Source organism: Sphaerodactylus townsendi, linkage group LG17 (genome assembly GCF_021028975.2).
Source record: "Sphaerodactylus townsendi isolate TG3544 linkage group LG17, MPM_Stown_v2.3, whole genome shotgun sequence".
Taxonomy (NCBI): Eukaryota; Metazoa; Chordata; class Lepidosauria; order Squamata; family Sphaerodactylidae; genus Sphaerodactylus; species Sphaerodactylus townsendi.
The window spans coordinates 9,193,892-9,211,218 of NC_059441.1; the positions used below are offsets into that span (position 1 = coordinate 9,193,892).

The 17,327-nt window shown below is 47.0% G+C and overlaps 1 protein-coding gene across 1 annotated transcript in view; it reads left to right on the plus strand.

The window, feature by feature from the left end:
* OTUD7A (OTU deubiquitinase 7A) overlaps positions 1-17,327 on the plus strand; it is a 111,228-nt gene that overhangs the window by 36,464 nt on the left and 57,437 nt on the right. The window contains 1 exon segment of the mRNA XM_048519711.1: positions 5,997-6,132. The gene's annotated coding sequence lies outside the window, so the exon portion shown is untranslated.

Genomic DNA, 17,327 nt, shown 5'->3' on the forward strand with positions numbered 1-17,327 from the left:
CAGGGCATGAAAAGGTGAATCACTCACTGGACTGATAAGCCCCACCCGCAATACAATACTACCAACCACATCTTTGCATAACAAGTTCCACCCAAACACCTACTGATTGGTTCCCCACCCTGGGACATGGACAATATATACCCCAAACATTTCCTTCTCTCTCACAGGTTGCGAGGGTGGAGGGGCAAGGAGATTGTAAGCCCCTTTGAGTCTCCTACAGGTGAGAAAGGGGGGATATGAATCCAAACTCCTCCTCCTCCTCTTCTTCTTCTTCTTCCTCTTCTTCTTCTTCCTCTTCTTCTTCCTCTTCTTCTTCCTCTTCTTCCTCTTCTTCCTCTTCCTCTTCTTCTTCTTCTTCCTCTTCCTCTTCTTCCTCCTCTTCTTCTTCCTCTTCTTCCTCTTCCTCTTTCTCTTCCTCTTCTTCCTCTTCTTCCTCTTCCTCCTCTTCTTCCTCCTCTTCTTCTTCTTCCTCCTCTTCCTCTTCCTCTTTCTCTTCCTCTTCCTCTTCTTCTTCTTCTAACTCCAAACTCTTCTTCTTCTTTTATTCCCATCAGAAGGTGGATGGAAAGCGTCCCCATATTCACTCTGGCAACACAATAAACAGACCCAACACCTCCAGACGCAACATCTCAGGTTTACTCGCTGGTTCATCTTCGAGTACTGTATATGGCATCAAACATCAACAATGCCTTTCCATGCTCTAAGTCAGACCGCTCAATCCCTACGCAGAAGAATAAATGGACAAACATTCAACATTTTAGCCCTTGTTATAGACCACCCGAAGGCTGAACAAGGACACGGGTTTTTTTTAATCTCACTACAGATGCTAATTTTCCGCCTCTTCGCGTTTCCAGTCTGCTCAATCAAGCTGATTACAACATGCAATTGTACCTTTGCATCCTTGATAAGCATTCTTTGCTTCCCTCCCATGGGGGAAGAATTCGGACTAATAAAAGGAAACACTTCTTCACACGACGTGTGATTGGTGTTTGGAATATGCTGCCACAGGAGGGGGTGATGACCACTAACCTGGATAGCTTTAAAAAGGGCTTGGACAGATTGATGGAGGAGAAGTCGATCTATGGCTACCAATCTTGATCCTCCTTGATCTGAGGTTGCAAATGCCTTAGCAGACCAGGTGCTCGGGAGCAGCAGAAGGCCCTTGCTTTCACCTCCTGCAGGTGAGCTCCCAAAGGCACCTGGTGGGCCACTGCGAGTAGCAGAGTGCTGGACTAGATGGACTCTGGTCTGATCCAGCAGGCTAGTTCTTATGTTCATGTTCTTACTGGATTAAAGGGAGAGATCTCCATTTCCACTCTACTCCAGACTATGGGAATGTTACCTTTCGAAAATTTATACCCTGAAACTTGTGTTGGTCTCTAAGTTGCTACAGGATGCTAGTCTAATGGCCAGGGCCTGTGAAATCCTCAGTGTGTCTTATTGTAACTTGTTTGTTACAAGGGCGTTGTGGGTTTTCTGACTTGTATGGCCGTGCTCCAGTAGTATTTTCTCCTGACGTTTCGCCTGCATCCGTGGCTGGCATCTTCAGAGGATCTGATGGTAGTAAAGCAAGTGGAGTATATATATATACCTTATAGATTCAGATGTGTTACTTTACTACCACCAGATCCTCTGAAGATGCCAGCCACAGATGCAGGCGAAATGTCAGGGAAAAATGCTACTGGAACACGGCCATACAACCCGGAAAACCCACAACACCCTAGTGATTCCCGGCCGTGAAAGCCTTCGACAATGCATTTGTTACAGTTACAGCCTGTTTTCCCTAATTCTTATGTATGTATGCATTGTGCCTATTTTTCTTATTAAATACGTTGTTTTTCTACGTTTGCGTGCCATTTTTTCCATCACAAAAATGCTCTCAGAGGACCTTACAGCTGCCATAAACTCCTGCCTTTTCTTCCCTGTGGATATTGATCTTTGCGTGTGTGTGTGTGTGTGAATGCACACGCGCATGTTCTTCCTCCCCTCTTATCCCCAGGCTGTTTTTCAATCAATAGCAATTTCATTCTATTTCTGGCTATCATATGTCCCCATTTCACTACAGTATTTTAAGCGCCGTGTTACTGGCCGGCTTCTTTGATACCGAAAGAATTAGGCGATGGAATGGAATTTCTTTCTTTGGAGAGCTGGCTGGGGCTAACAAAAATCCATCTCCATCTCTTGACTAGAAAGCCTATAGTGCAACACTTTGCCTCTTGCGTTTTTTTTTTTTTGGTCTTTGTTTAGAATTTCAAGTTGTTGTTTGTCTTCACAGCCACAATGAGTTGACAGCAGGCTGCGGTTGCTCCCATTTTTCCGAAGCTTGGAAAGGCTGCAGGGTAGCTGAGAGACCACAAAATTCGAGAACATAAGAACATAAGAACAAGCCAGACCAGAGTCCATCTAGTCCAGCTCTCTGCTACTCGCAGTGGCCCACCAGGTGCCATTGGGAGCTCACATGCAGGAGGTGAAAGCAAGGGCCTTCTGCTGCTGCTACACCTGGTCTGCTCAGGCCTTTGCAATCTCAGATCAAAGAGGATCAAGATTGGTAGCCATAGATCGACTTCTCCTCCATAAATCTGTCCAAGCCCCTTTTAAAGCTATCCAGGTGAGTGGCCATCACCACCTCCTGTGGCAGCATATTCCAAACACCAAACACACGTTGCGTGAGGAAGTGTTTCCTTTTATTAGTCCTAATTCTTCCCCCCAGCATTTTCAATGGATGCCCCCTGGTTCTAGTATTGTGAGAAAGAGAGAAAAAATTCTCTCTGTCAATGAGGGGTCTGGATTGCTTTGGGAGACCTGGCCAAGTGATTGCTGGGAGGCCGTAGCCACGAACCTGCTCCGAGCAAATAACTTCTGACTACGAAGGAGCGCCCAGAGGAGTTTTTTGACTGGGAACCCATGACGACTCTTCAGAGACTTGAAAGAGTGTGGCTTCTCCCATCAGTAGCAAAGCAGGCATTTGAAAGCAGTTTTCGCTTATATGCCAAATTTCACCGGTTTGGCCGTGACCTTACAATATTGTAGTCTATTGTGTTGCCTTTGGAAATAATGTCTTTTACAGGGGCAAAAATAGCCTTTTGGGGAAGGCATTGTTAGGATTGTGGTATGGAACCACTAACATCGTAGCAGTTATTCCACAAGTGGCTCTTACCACACATCCTTCTTGGAACATAAGAACATAAAGAAGAGCCTGCTGGATCAGACCAGAGTCCATCTAGTCCAGCACTCTGCTGTTCACAGTGGCCCACCAGGTGCCTTTGGGAGCTCACGTGCAGGATGTGAAAGCAATGGCCTTAAGAACATAAGAACTAGCCTGCTGGATCAGACCAGAGTCCATCTCGTCCAGCACTCTGCTACTCGCAGTGGCCCACCAGGTGCCTTTGGGAGCTCACCTGCAGGATGTGAAAGCAAGGGCCTTCTGCTGCTGCTGCTCCCAAGCACCTGGTCTGCTAAGGCATTTGCAACCTCAGATCAAGGAGGATCAAGATTGGTAGCCATAAATCGACTTCTCCTCCATTAATCTGTCCAAGCCCCTTTGAAAGCTATCCAGGTTAGTGGCCATCACCACCTCCTGTGGCAGCATATTCCAGACACCAATCACACGTTGCGTGAAGAAGTGTTTCCTTTGATTAGCCCTAATTCTTCCCCCCAGCATTTTCAGTGGATGCCCCCTGGTTCTAATATTGTGAGAAAGAGAGAAAATTTTCTCTCTGTTAACATTCTTACCAGCTGGCCTGCCTTTCATCCTTGCCCCAGTCTATTGATAACATTTACAGTATCCTACTTTAAGTGTTCTTCATTGTTTCATCTTCCCTGGGTAAAAAATTTTTTAAAAGTTTTTAAACAAATCAAACTTGTCCCATATTTTTCACACGTTAAAGACACACGGCCGTTAGACGATAACGAGGAACGTGAAAACGGAGCTGTGTTCCTTCGACGTTCTATCCTTTTTTTTTTTAATTATCCCCATTTAATTTTCACTGCATATTCCATTCTTTTTATGCGGTCATAAATAGCAGCTCTCAGATCTGGTTATTTCTAGCAGTGGAGGCTATTCGCGGCAGCGGCAATTTTGCAATAAGTTGTCATGAGAATTCCACGGAGTAACTAAATGTGAAAAGATGGTGATGACTAAGGGAAATCTCGGTATGCCTACAGTATGCCGGCTTCTCCCCCTCTGCATAGCAGAGCCCTCAATTCTGACATGTTACTGCAGTTCATAGAGGGGTGGGGGTGCAGGAGAGCAGGGAAGCTGTGCTTGATCAAATGGTCTTAAAAATGGGGGGGGGGTGAGGGAGGAATGAGCTTTCTGCCCCCCCCCGCCATACACTGAGTAGGAATCCAGAAAGTTGCTTTGCAGCGCAGCCTCAGCAAGGCAGACAAGAGCTACATATTTCCTGTCTTGTACTGTTTGCACTCAGAGGTGTAGCTTCAAGGGGATGGGGTGGGGCGCGATGCACCAGATACACACCCCTATGGGGGAATGGCGAGGGCATGGTGGGGGCATTCCAGGGGCAGGGGCAGATGGGGGTGTGGCGGGGCAGGGGACGCACCAGCGTATCGGGTGCTTTCCCCCTTGCCACGCCTCTGTTTGCACCAGAGGTGGGATCCAGCAGGTTCTCACAGGTTCCCGAGAGTAGGTTACTAACTATTTGTGTGTGTCGAGAGGGGGTTGCTAATTGGTGATTTTGTCACATGATTTTTGCCTTAGTTACGCCCCTCCTCTTAGCAGTAGCGCGCAGAACTTGAAGCAGTCTAGCAGGAGGTGCACCGGCGTGCATGGCAGCCTGCGCCTGCGTGCATTCGTTTCCCGCCCAAGGACCGGCGCAGCAGCTGCATCCTTGCCACAGCCCCGCCCAGGAATGCCCTGCAAGATGATTTAAGCTGCTTTGAAACTCCTTAAAAGTAGAGAACAGTGGCATATAATAACCAACTTCTTTTTAATTCTCAGCCATCTTTTCCTACTGATCTTACCAGTGATGTAGTGCCAATGGGGCGGGGAGGGGAGTGACGCCCTGGGCGGAGTCACGGTGGAGGCGTGGCCAGGGCGCGGAGGGAGTGTGGCAGGCAGCGCTGCGGCGGGGTGCAGGGTGAGCCCCTGCCCCAGGCGGAGTTTCCCCTCTTATTGATCTTATGATCTTATTGATCTTTTGACTCAAAGATTCTGAATGGATCAGGACCCAACCCTCTTGCAGGCAGTCACCACATCTAAATATTTAGCAACTACTGAGGTTGTTTTCCGGACTTCGTCTACAAGGGAAAACCGGATGATTTTTTGAGATGGCGAATTCACATGACTTATTAAGAAGGAGAAAAAAAAATACCTTTCTTTCAAATCTGACCAGACTTTCAGAGTCCAGTAAAATATGTTCTCTGTCCAAATATTCTGTGCCTGTGAACTGGCCTTCCAGTATGGCTGAGGGAGCCATCTGACCGATAAAACCGGAGCCAGCAAAGCTGGAACAGATGATCTCCTTGATCTCAGATTGCAAATGCCTTAACAGACCAGGTGCTCAGGAGCAGCAGCAGCAGAAGGCCATTGCTTTCACCTCCTGCATGTGAGCTCCTAAAGGCACCTGGTGGGCTACTGCGAGTAGCAGAGTGCTGGACTAGATGGACTCTGGTCTGATCCAGCTGGCTTGTTCTTATGTTCTTATGTTCTTAATTGGGGCCTTTCATCTCTTCGATTTTTCGCACTTCTTCTTCACCGCCTCTTCTGGGCAGTGTTCTTTTCTCCGTAATTGTCTGTGAGTTACATCCCAGCTACAACCCAAGAAGCTGGCTTGCATGTATTGCCAGTTTGGGCATCCAGAGGAGCAAAGGTATAGAAAATACACAGGATTGATGACTCGTGTGTACTGTTGTGCCTTCGGTGCCATTTCTCATTAATGCAGTTTAGCAATTGGTTGCAAGGTAGCCAAGGTAGGGTGGGAATAGTCCCGATACTTGACATGTCTTGACGAATTAACAGCCGCTCTGTTTCCTTACAGATTTCTCAGGGGACACAACTTCATTCACACGCTCTACTGTGACAAAAATGAGCCGTCGTCATCTTCTGCGTAAACCAGAGGCATAAGGTCCGCTCGGCACATGCCGCAAGGAACCGTTACTTAAAGTCTACGGAAAGTAAGTCAAATGCACCGATTAAAGGCAGCACTGAGAATTCTTAGCCTTAACAATGAATGTGGGCAAGTTAAGACAGCTGCTGTAGGTTCTTAAATGAAAACGTTGTATAAAATTGATTATTCAACCAGGGATGAAGATGGGTCTCTCACTATAATCATATCCCCAAACGGTCTGGGGAAAAAATACGCACGGGCAATATCCAACCCAATCCAAAAACCTTTATTAGGCATAAACCAGAAGTACCATACATTCCAAGTACAATAACAGGATCATTGTTATATATCAGTGATGGCGAACCTTTTCGAGACTGAGTGCCCAAACTGCAACTCAAAACCCGCTTATTTATCGCAAAGTGCCAACACGGCAATTTAACTTGAATACTGAGGTTTTAGTTTAGAAAAAACGGTTGGCTCTGAGGCGTGCATTACTCGGGAGTAAGCTTGGTGGTAGTCGGTGACTTTGCGTTGAAGCAACCTTGCAACTCTTCCAGTGGGTGAATCATGACACTAGGAAAGTTTACTCAGAAGCAAGCCCCATTGCCAGCAACTGAGCTTACTTCCTGGTAAAGGATCACGCTTTAGTTCTTTGCATGAAAACCAGCGCTTAACAGGGTTACCTACACTGCTTCCCCAAAACTAGGTCCTTAGGTTTAATGCTAATAATCAAGCCCAGCAGCCCAGGCCAACCTAGATGTGTGGGGGTGGGGTGAGGGGGGAATCTGTTTGTGTGTGCCCACAGAGAGGGCTCTGAGTGCCACTTCTGGCACCCGTGCCATAGGTTCGCCACCACTGTTGTATATCATGTAGAACACGAATTAAAAATGTAGCAACTGCTTCAGAAATTTCTGCATTAGGGCTGTTCAATAGCTTAGACATTTTTAGTTTGTCTGAGAGAAACATAAATTCTAGAGGTAGTAAAGCTCCCAGATCGGTTCTAATATCATTATACCTCGAATAGTAAAGCAGGATATGAGGGATTGAGTCCATAGCGTTGGGACAGTACCGACAACAACGCTCACTTTGTGGGATGTTAAGGAAACGACCTTGAAGATAGACAGAGGGGAATGAGTTGCACCTTGCTCTTGTCATGACCCATCTGCACTTATAATTAACAAGCTGTTCTAAATATACAGCAGGGCTAGATTTCGGGGGTGTGATCCCAAAGTATAGAGGGGAACAGGAGCTTTGTGCACGGGCAATATGAAAATCGTCGTATAAGTCGGAAGAGTTAAGAGTTGTGTCCTTAAAGACCAAGAAGACTTCCGGGGTATAAGTTTCTGAGAATCACAGCTCCATTCCGCAGAACTTTTGTACAAGTTGTGTTTCGGAGACAGCAGTCAGGATTCCTCCTGCAATATGTTTGTGTGGGGCATCCCTGCAACTAACTTGCTCCTTGAAGGGCTCACCCAGCCAACTAAAACTCCCCTCCTGTTTCATTTAATTGTTCTATACCCAAGAAAAAGGAATTTGACCCCCTGTATCTTTCCCAGCCCATCCTGTTGTTATGAGGATATTTTTATGAGGAGAGGCTGTAGCGTTTGGGACTCTTTAGTTTGGAGAGGAGATGTCTGAGGGGGGATATGATTGAAGTCTATAAAATTATGCATGGGGTGGTAGAAAATGTCGACAGAGGGAAATTTTTCTCTCATTCTCACAATACTAAAACCAGTGTGCATCCATTGAAAAACATTTCTTCAACGCGTGATTTGTGTTTGGAATATGCTGCCACAGGAGGGGGTGATGGCCACTCACCTGGATGGCTTTAAAAGGGGGAATGCTGGGGGGAAGAATTAGGACTAATAAAAAGAAACACTTCTTCACGCAACGTGTGATTGGTGTTTGGAATATGCTGCCACAGGAGGTGGTGATGGCCACTCACCTGGGTAGCTTTAAAAAGGGCTTGGACAGATTGATGGAGGAGAAGTCGATCTATGGCTCCCAATCTTGATCCTCCTTGATCTGAGATTGCAAAGGCCTTAGCAGACCAGGTGCTCAGGAGCAGCAGCAGCAGCAGCAGCAGCAGCAGCAGCAGAAGGCCATTGCTTTGACCTCCTGCCTGTGAGCTCCCAAAGGCACCTGGTGGGCCACTGCGAGTAGCAGAGTGCTGGACTAGATGGACTCTGGTCTGATCCAGCAGGCTCATGTTCTTAAGGCCCTTGCTTTCACATCCTGCCTGTGAGCTCCCAAAGGCACCTGGTGGGCCACTGCGAGTAGCAGAATGCTGGACTAGATGGACTCTGGTCTGATCCAGCAGGCTTGTTCTTATGTTCTTAAGGCCATTGCTTTGACCTCCTGCCTGTGAGCTCCCAAAGGCACCTGGTGGGCCACTGCGAGTAGCAGAGTGCTGGACTAGATGGACTCTGGTCTGATCCAGCAGGCTCGTTCTTATGTTCTTAAGGCCCTTGCTTTCACATCCTGCCTGTGAGCTCCCAAAGGCACCTGGTGGGCCACTGCGAGTAGCAGAATGCTGGACTAGATGGACTCTGGTCTGATCCAGCAGGCTTGTTCTTATGTTCTTAAGGCCATTGCTTTGACATCCTGCCTGTGAGCTCCCAAAGGCACCTGGTGGGCCACTGCGAGTAGCAGAGAGCTGGACTAGATGGACTCTGGTCTGATCCAGCAGGCTCGTTCTTATGTTCTTAAGGCCCTTGCTTTCACATCCTGCCTGTGAGCTCCCAAAGGCACCTGGTGGGCCACTGCGAGTAGCAGAATGCTGGACTAGATGGACTCTGGTCTGATCCAGCAGGCTCGTTCTTATGTTCTTAAGGCCATTGCTTTCACCTCCTGCCTGTGAGCTCCCAAAGGCACCTGGTGGGCCACTGCGAGTAGCAGAGTGCTGGACTAGATGGACTCTGGTCTGATCCAGCAGGCTCGTTCTTATGTTCTTAAGGCCCTTGCTTTCACATCCTGCCTGTGAGCTCCCTCAAAGGCTAAAGGCACTCCAGGCCTCAGTAGCAGAGGCCAATCAGGCACTCGGTCTGATCCAGGCTCTGTTCTTATGTTCTTAAGGCCATTGCTTTCACCTCCTGCCTGTGAGCTCCCAAAGGCACCTGGTGGGCCCCTGCGAGTAGCAGAGTGCTGGACTATATGGACTCTGGTCTGATCCAGCAGGCTCGTTCTTATGTTCTTAAGGCCCTTGCTTTCACATCCTGCCTGTGAGCTCCCAAAGGCACCTGGTGGGCCACTGCGAGTAGCAGAATGCTGGACTAGATGGACTCTGGTCTGATCCAGCAGGCTTGTTCTTATGTCCTTATGTCAGCTGAAATGTAAAGGGTTGAAAAAGTAGAAGACGTTTTGTCTTCATCTAGGAGCTTTCAACCTGTTTTCAGCTGTGTACCTATGATTAAGCGGTCACCTAAAAATTCTTGCGTGATGTACAGGTTTGAAAGAATGGGGATTAGATGCAGCTGTGAGCTGAAGACCCACTTAGAGGCAAGCCGGGATGTGTTTGCTGTGTTATGTTTAAACGGCTTTAATTATATCAAGAGATTAACACCAGCCTTAGAAGTTGACAGATTTGATCAATAAAACAATTTAAAACGCTCACACGCGATTTTTAATTTAACCGCGCACTCGAAGATCTGTCCCTTGGGAAGAATTACATAATTTTTTTTTTTTGGTGTGAAAAGTAACAATAATCAGACACTGTCTTGCACATCATAAATTGCTTCTGCAAACAATTTTTCCAGTTTAATTGTGTGTTTTTTCGGTACCAAGTGCGATAACGTTCTGTTTCTCCTGCTTCCTGCCTATTGTGATCTGTCTCTCTAGAAATCTCTCTTAGCGTGTGGAGCTGCGCACAGCTGGAAATCTTTTTATGGTTTGTGGCTACAAATCACAGAAACACATAAATTCAGACAAAGAGAGGCTGTTTCCCTGGGAGAAGCGGAATAGTTTCTGTTTAGACCCCCATCCTCTCAGGCCCGGGAAGAGCACTCAGCAGCATTAATCAGGCTTCGAGAGCTTCAAAATATTTTGAATAGTAGATTTTCGTCTTGCGACGCAGCAAACACACCAGTGTGCCGATTGCCTTTTTTCGAGTCTTTCTCAACCTGGTCCTGTTTATATTTCTGGCTGCAAAAAAAGAAGAAGGATGCAAGAAAAGCTACTAGCAATGGATTACCAACAATTGCAGAGTCTGGGGTGCTGTGTGGTTTCCGGGCTGTGTGGCCGCGTTCTAGCAGCATTCTCTCCTGACGTTTCGCCTGCATCTGTGGCTGGCATCTTCAGAGGATCTGATAGTTGGAAAGGAAAGCAAGTGGAGTATATATACCTGTGAGTGAAGGTCAATAGGTGAGGGCATCTGAATAGGAGTGGCCTATTTGCAGAGTATTTTTTATTTATTTTATTTATGGCTACCAATCTTGATCCTCTTTGATCTGAAATTGCAAATGCCTTAACAGACCAGGTGCTCGGGAGCAACAGCTGCAGAAGGCCATTGCTTTCACATCCTGCATGTGAGCTCCCAAAGGCACCTGGTGGGCCACTGCGAGTAGCAGAGAGCTGGACTAGATGGACTCTGGTCTGATCCAGCTGGCTTGTTCTTATGTTCTTATGTTCTTATATTATTTGGATTTCTATACTGTCCTATCCCCAAGGAGCTCTGGGCGGTGTACAACATAGAATCCCAGTACAATCGAACAAGGGAACACAGATTTACTACATATGAATAAATTACAGATTGCACTGGCTCCATCAATTTTAAACACGATTACTAAAAACCTTTTTTAAACAGCGATTCAAGCAATAGGAGGCATCCAACAAAACCCATTTTTAAAATCCTACCTAGGAGGGAGGGGCGGCGGGGACCCCGTAAACAGAGGGGACTCAGATGTAAAAGGAGCAAAAAGGCCAATAATGGGAGTATGGCCAATAATTGCAGAGTATGGCCAATAATTGCAGAGTATGGCCAATAATTGCAGAGTATTGCAGAGTATGGCCAATAAATCCTGTTCGCCAACGAGCGTGGCAATGCCATTTCTACAGGGAAACCCAGCCTACTATATTGCAGCACTTACCAACCCCAAATATAGGAGAGCCTACATGCTGGCTAGATTTAACATTATGCCATCCCCGCTCCATAGAGGAAGACTGAAGCGTCTACCAAGTGATAAGAGACTTTGGCTCATTCCGCACATGCAGAATAATGCACTTTCAAACTGCTTTCAGTGCTCTTTGAAGCTGTGCGCAATGGCAAAATCCACTTGCAAACAGTTGTGAAAGTGATTTGAAAACGCATTATTTTGCGTGTGCGGAAGGGGCCTTTGACCCTGCAGTCCAGGGCAGCTGGACTCCATTCTGCACATTCTCCTCCACTGCCCATTTTATCAGAAACTAAGATCCAACTGGTTCTGGTGGGTTTTCCGGGCTGTGTGGCCGTGGTCTGGTGGATTTTATTCCTAATGTTTCGCCTGCATCTGTGGCTGGCATCTTCAGAGGCGTATCACAGGGGAAAGTCTGTTTCACACTAAGATCCAGCTTGTCACAGGTTATTGACCCTATGAAAACCCATGCAGAGCTAGATAAAGTAACTATAAGCTTTTGAACTGCAATGATTTTAACTGTTGTCTCACAGCGGCAAAGTTCCTGGCTGAAGTCTGTAAACTGAACTCATGATTCAATGTGAAGTTGTGTCTTATAATTTTAACTGTATCTTTATACTGTTTTTGTTTCATATGCCAATAAAGGCTTATTGAATTGACTGAAAAGCTATTCTGGATTCCTTTCTCGGCTGCTGTGTAACATATATGGCTACCAATCTCGATCCTCTTTGATCTGAGATTGCAAATGCCTTAACAGACCAGGTGCTCGGGAGCAACAGCCGCAGAAGGCCATTGCTTTCACATCCTGCAGGTGAGCTCCCAAAGGCACCTGGTGGGCCACTGTGAGTAGCAGAGAGCTGGACTAGATGGACTCTGGTCTGATCCAGCTGGCTTGTTCTTATGTTCTTATTTACTGTATTCTCAATTCCTTTCTGTATTTTGTAGTCCTTTGCAGCAGCCCGTTTTTATCAAACAATTGCAATATATGTGTTTCTTGCACACTGGTACATGGGGAGCGAACGGCAGAACTTAATTCTTTTGTCTTTGTTGCTAAACTGAGTCTTTTTTTGGACTGTCTAGTTTATTTATTTATTTATTATTGGGTTTTGTATACCGCCCTACCCCCGAAGGGCTCTGGCCAGTTGGGGTGACCTGTTGTGGGGTTTTCAAAGCAAGAGACATAAGAGAGGTGGTTTACCATTTTTTGCCTTTGTGTAATGACCCTAGTACAGTGGTGGCGAACCTTTGGCACTCCATATGTTATGGACTACAATTCCCATCAGCCCCTACCAGCATGGCCAATTGGCCATGCTGGCAGAGGCTGATGGGAATTGTAGTCTATAACATCTGGAGTGCCAAAGGTTCGCCACCACGGCCCTAGTATTACTTCGCGGTGTCCTATCCAAAAACTCAGCATGGGTATCTTCCAAGGTTTGATGAGATAGGGCTAGTCTGGGCCATGCTGGCAGGGGCTGATGGGAATTGTAGTCCATGAACGTCTGGAGCGCCATAGGTTCTCCACCACTGCGTCTAATGCATAGGGGCACCTGTCTTAAAAAGGGATCTGTGACTCACGACAGCCCACTGAAACGTCTTTAAGCTCATACCCCAAAACATGGTTGGTCTCTTGGTGCCATTGGACTTGAATCTAGCTGCCAAATTTCAGACCAACACGTCTACCCGCTGAAACAAACAACAACAACAACCAGTAACTCCTGTAGGCCTTTGGTGAGACTTGCTGGAAGGTAAGCTGATTTATGTTAACCCCAAAGGATTTTCAAGGCAAGAGAAACTCAGAGGTGGTTTTCCAGTGTCTACCTCCATGTCACGACCTGGTGTTCCTTGGAGGTCTCCCCTCCCAATAATGACCAGGGCAGATGTTGCTTAGCTTCCAAGGTCTGATAATGTGTTATGTTCTTATGTTCTTCTTCTTCTCCTCCTCCTCCTCCTCCTCCTCCTCCTTCGCTGTCGCTGTAGCCGCCTTCCACTCGTCAGGTGGTGGGAGTGCACAGAGAATGACTTCTAGCAATGACCTCAGTATCAGAAATTGTTCTCTCTTTCTCACAATACTAGAACCAGGGGGCATACATTGACAATGCTGGGGGGAAGAATTAGGACTAATAAAAGGAAACCCTTCTTCGCGCAACGTGTGATTGGTGTTTGGAATATGCTGCCACAGGAGGTGGTGATGGCCACTCACCTGGATGGCTTTAAAAAGGGCTTGGACAGATTTATGGAGGAGAAGTCGATTTTTGGCTACCAATCTTGATCCTCTTTGATCTGAGATTGCAAATGCCTTAGCAGACCAGGTGCTCGGGAGCAACAGCCGCAGAAGGCCATTGCTTTCACATCCTGCAGCTGAGCTCCCAATGGCACCTGGTGGGTCACTGCGAGTAGCAGAGAGCTGTACTAGATGGACTCTGGTCTGATCCAGCTGGCTTGTTCTTATGTTCTTATGTTCTTATAATATTAGGCTGTCCTGTGCCATCCAAGACAGGACAGACAAGCAGAGGTGGAAAGCTGCAATACTGCAGTCAAAGCCTGAGTTAGATCCTGACGGAAGATGGATGAATGGGGAAGGCAGTGGCGTAGCGGCCAGGGGACAGGGGGGCATATTGCACTAGGTGCGCCAGTGTGAGGGCATGGTGGGACGGGCGGGGGCGTGGCAGGGGTACAGGGCACACACGTGGCCCTGGCGCAGTTCCCCCTCGCTACAGCTCTGGGGAAGGCTGTGGCAAACCACCCCATAAACAAAATCTGCTTAGCAAATGTCATGAAATAATGTCACCCCATGGGTCAACAATGACCAGGTACTTGCACAGGGCACTACCTTTGCTTTTTTACAGAAGTTTAACCATAAATATCATGACCAGTGCATTGTTTCCATAATGCCAGCACAATAGCAGTTATGCCCTATCTTTACTTTACTTTGGTCTGTTTAAAAAACAACAACTCAGAATTGATTTATGGAACTTTAAAGTTCAGCTCGGTGCGTTGGGGGAGGTTTCTTGTCATTCAATGTGCTTCATTTCAGCCACAAAGGGAAAAAAATAAATAAATCCAGTTTGTGTTTGAATTGTAGCCGATAACCTGATGATTGATGTACTCCTTTTTCATTTTTTCCCCCCCTGGTTTTCAACCTGGTATTTCTGTAAGCATTTTAAGCACATAACTGATCAACCAAATTGACCCTGGGCTTTTGAAGCAGTGGAGAGTTCTTGGGTATGAAAGAGGAAATGTGGAAAATGTCACGGGAGGGTGGGGGAGAGTTCTCAAGTCTTGCCATGTGGTTTCTCGTCCACTTATTGTATGTTAAGGGGTTTATTGTACATTCAGGAGAAGAATTCTGCCTGGAGTGTAAGAGTTAGAATTACCTCTGGTGGCCAAGTGGCACGCATTGGGTGAGTGGGAGGTGCCGCTGCGTTCACGCAGTCAGAACAAATGGTCTGAGTTTCTGATTTCAGAGTGACTCACGGCTGCCTTCTCTTTTCTTTCCACATTTGGATCTCTTTTCCCCCCTCACATTTTCTGCTAAATGAATCACTTGCAGTCTATACCCATACCCCTGCAGTGTGGTCGCACAGCGCATAGCCCCAGTGAAACCACACCAATCCTATCTGATTGTAATAGGTATTGAATTTTGTGTAGCCTAGCGGTTAGAGCAGGAGTCTTCAAACTATGGCCCTCCAGATGTTCAGGAACTACAATTCCCATCAACCCTGCTACTTGGCCATGCTGGCAGAGGCTGATGGGAATTGTAGTTCCTGAACATCTGGAGGGCCATAGTTTGAAGACCTCTGGGTTAGAGTGTTGGACTAGGATCTGGAGCTCACAGTCTGAATCCCCCCTTGTGCCATGCAAACTTGCCGGGCAGCCACCTACCTGGCAGGGCTGTTGTGCAAACAAAACAGAGGAAAAGAATACAATGAGCCAGCGTGGTGCAGTGATTAAGAGCAGGTGAATTCCAATCTGGAGAACCAGGTTTGATTCCCCACTCCTCCACCTGAGTGGCAGAGGCTTATCTGGTGAACCAGATGTGTTTCCGCACTCCTACATTCCTGCTGGGTGACCTTGGGCTTGTCACAGTTCTCTCTGAACTCTCTCAGCCCCACCTGACAAGATGTCTGTTGTGAGGAGAGGAAGGGAAAGGAGCTTGTAAGCCACCTTGATCTCCTTACAGGAGAGAAAGCGCGTATAAATCCAAACTCTTCTTCTGTATATACATGTGTGTTTTTGTGTGCCTGAACCAGAGAGGAAAGGCAGATCTATGTGTGTGGGGACAGGTGGTTGCTACCTTCCAGCTTCTACAAAACATATTCCGTTATCTTCGTGGAAACAATAATGTATTTGCATTTCCTCAGCTGTGACAGTTTGTTCCACCAGCTACCTACACACCAGTCTCTATGCCAGTGAGTCACACACTGGTGTGATCGCTCCATTTCTCAGCAACTGGATGGCACCGACAGCTGGCATCAAGTTTCTGAACTCACATTGCATCACTTAAATTCAGAACAACCGGCTTATTGTGTACCAGGAAACAGGACTTCCTACCTCTTCAGAAGGAGCTCTACGCATTGGAACGTGTTATGGGATTAACTGGTCACTTTCCATACTGTATTGTGTTTGTGATCAGTATGTTCTGTGCATTTTAGCGAAGGTAGGGGTTTTTATGCTTAAGGTTTTCTATATTAATTTCATTTAAAGGCTTCTTTGTGCAAATTTGTAACGGTGGTGTAAGGAAGAAGAAGAGTTTGGGTTTATACCCAACCTTTCCCCTCTGTAGGGAGACTCAAGGTGGCTTACGAGCTCCTTTCCCCTTCTCTCCCCACAACAGACACCCTGTGAGGGAGATGGGGCTGAGAGAGTTCAGAGAGAACTGTGACTGGCCCAAGGTCACTCAGCAGGAATGTAGGAGTGCAGAAACACAACTGGTTCATCAGATAAGCCTCCGCCACTGAGGTGGAGGAGTGGGGAATCGAACCTGGTTCTCCAGATTAGAATTCACCTGCGCTTAACCACGACACCACGCTGGCTCATTGTATTCTTTTCCTCTGTTTTGTTTGACCAACAGCCCTGCCAGGTAGGTGGCAGTGGTTAAGAGCAGGTAGGTGTAGTGGTTAAGAGCCAGGTAGGTGTAGTGGTTAAGAGCAGGTGGATTCTAATCTGGAGATTAGAATCCACCTGCTCTTAACCACTACACCATGCTATTTCTAAGGGGAAATACTTGTGCAGCAGATTTTTGTTTTCCTGCTTCAGAGACAATCTTTAGATCGTCAGAAGTTGGCGTTTTGTTGGTCTTTGCAGAAAACCAACGGGTTTCCTCTGTTCTCACAATCTGTTGGATATGTTAGCATGGGAAAAACGCTATTTTTTCCCCTCCCTCTATGCTCTCATATTAATAGGTGGGGGGGGGGGCTACCAGATGGCTTAGGGCAGTGATGGCGAACCTTTTCGAGACCCGAGTGCCCAAATTGCAACCCAAAACCCACTTATTTATCCCAAAGTGCCAACACGGCAATTTAACCTGAATACTGAGGTTTTTGTTTAGAAAAAAGGTTGGCTCCAAGGCATGCGTTACTCAGGAGTAAGCTTGGTGGTAGTTGGTGGCTTTGCTTTGAAGCAACTGTGCAACTCTTCCAACGGGTGAATCACGACCCTAGGAGGGTTTACTCAGAAGCAAGCCCCATTGCCAGCAACCAAGCTCACTCCCAGGTAAAGGATTGCGCTTTAGTTTAACAGTTCTTAACAGGGTTACCTACACTGCTTCCTCAAAACTAGGTCTTAGGTTTAATAATAATCGAGCCCAGCGGCCCAGGCCAGCCTAGATGTGTGGAGGGGGCACTCTTTATGCGCGTGCCCACAGAGAGGGCTCTGAGTGCCACCTCTGGCACCCGTGCCATAGGTTCGCCACCACTGGCTTAGGGCCTCTGTGTTAAGAGCCTCCACCCATCTCTCAGTTGTTACGGAAAGACGTGATAGTCTGGATCCCCGTGGAGAGGAATCTTGCAAGCTTTAGCGTGATCTCATGAGATCTTGGAAGCTGAGCAGTGTCTGCCCTGGTCACTATTGGGAGGAAAGATCCTCAGGGAATATCAGGGTCTTCCCGAAACAGAGACAGACACTGACAAACCACTATGGATCCGCTGCAACTTAA